The following is a 1,961-nucleotide window of genomic DNA, read 5'->3' on the forward strand; positions in this document are numbered from 1 at the left end:
TAAGTTCCCCTTTTTGGACATCGATCAATGTTTGCCCGGTGGCTAAAAAGGGTCTACCCAAGATGATAGGAATTCTTTTGTCTTCTTCAAAATCAAGAATCACGAAGTCGGCTGGAAATATTAATTTATCAACCTTGACCAGCACATCTTCAATTATACCCCTCGGATATGTGATCGAACGATCAGCCAGCTGTAAAGACATGTTTGTCGGCTTGAGCTCTGGCAGGCCAAGTTGTGTGAAGATAGATAGAGGCATCAGATTGATGCTAGCTCCCAAGTCGCACAGACACTTATCAAAAGAGAACTTCCCAATAGTGCAAGGGATAGTAAAGCTTCCCGGGTCTTTCAGCTTAGGTGGTAATTTTTGTTGAAGCACAGCACTACATTCCTCCGTTAAAGCTACTGTCTCTAACTCCTCGAGCTTTAGCTTTTTTGAAAGAATACCCTTCATGAACTTGGCATAGCTAGGCATTTGCTCGAGTGCTTCAGCAAACGGAATGTTGATGTGAAGCTTTTTGAAAACTTCAAGGAATTTACCAAATTGCTTATCCAGCTGCTGTTTTTTTAACCTCCTAGGAAACGGAGGTGGTGGATATAATGGCTTTGACACCGGAGCAGCTGCAGGGATAGCCCTATCCAATTCAACATTAGGTTTTATGCCCATTGTATTCGAAGGGAGTTCTGCTGGAATTTCTTGTGGTTCATCATCCTGATCTTGTACTAATGTTGAGGTTGGCCCTGTTGTAGTTTTTCCAGATCTCAGCGTAATGGATTGGACTTGCTCCTTAGGGTCCCTCTTACCTGGTACCTCTGTATCACTAGGGAGATTCCCCTGTGGTCTGCTTAATAAAGCATTAGCTAACTGACCGACTTGTGTCTCCAAGGCTTTTAAAGTTACTGCCTGACTCTTGTACATGAGTCTTAGTTCTTCCATGTCAGACCTTTCGTTAGCTGATTGCCCATGATTCTGAAATCCCGGAGGGTGATATGGCTGTTTAGGTGCATACTGTTGTGAAGTTCCAGCCTGACTATATTGTTTAGGTCCCTGTTGAAATCCTTGTTGAGGCTGATTATAACCCTGATTATTACTCCAGCTGAAATTCGGATGATTTCGGTTGTTAGGATGGTAAGTAGCTGGAGCAGGCTGTTGACCTCTCTGAAAGTTGCTCACAAATTGTGCTGATTCACTAGAAATGGCACACTGATCAGTAGAGTGAGTACCAGCACATAATTCGCAAATTGAGATTGGCTGTTGAATTCCTTGGTGAGCCAGAGAATCGACTTTCATCGTGAGAGCCTTAAGTTGAGCAGCAATAGCTGTAGACGTGTCAAGATCAAGAACTCCGGCTACCTTCCCTTGAGTAAGTCTTTGAGTAGGGTTCTGATATTCATTAGCAGCCATCATTTCAATAAGATCATAAGCTTCTTCATAACTTTTAGCCCATAGCGCACCTCCAGAAGCAGCATCAAGCATAGGTCTGGATTGAGGTCCAAGACCATTATAGAAACAGTTTATTTGCATCCAATCCGGCATGCCATGATGGGGACACTTCCTTAGCATCTCCTTATATCGCTCCCAGGCTTCACAGAATGTTTCTCCTGATTGTTGAGAGAATTGAGATAGAGCATTTCGTAGTGCAACAGTCTTTTCCATGGGGAAGAATTTAGTGAGAAATTTCTGAGCTAGATCTTCCCATGTAGTAATAGAGCCAGATGGTAAAGAATGCAACCATCCCTTAGCCTTATCTCTCAGTGAAAATGGGAAAAGCCTTAGCTTCACAGCATCATCAGAAACTCCATTAAATTTGAAAGTGTCACAGATCTCTATAAAATTACGTATATGCATATTAGGGTCTTTAGTAGAAGAACCCCCAAACTGTACTGAGTTCTGGACCATTTGAATAGTTCCAGGTTTGATTTCAAAGGCATTGGCTGCGATTGCAGGCCTGACAATGCTTGAC

At 42.8% G+C, this 1,961-nt stretch overlaps 1 non-coding gene across 1 annotated transcript; it reads left to right on the forward strand.

The window, feature by feature from the left end:
• The first annotated feature begins 1,532 nt into the window (after window positions 1-1,532).
• LOC135151774 (small nucleolar RNA R71) lies at window positions 1,533-1,639 on the forward strand. Its single transcript, XR_010290693.1, has one exon. It is a non-coding gene; the product is annotated as a small nucleolar RNA R71 (small nucleolar RNA).
• The last annotated feature ends 322 nt before the right edge of the window (window positions 1,640-1,961 follow it).

The sequence above is a fragment of the Daucus carota genome, chromosome 3 (genome assembly GCF_001625215.2).
Source record: "Daucus carota subsp. sativus chromosome 3, DH1 v3.0, whole genome shotgun sequence".
NCBI lineage: Eukaryota > Viridiplantae > Streptophyta > Magnoliopsida > Apiales > Apiaceae > Daucus > Daucus carota.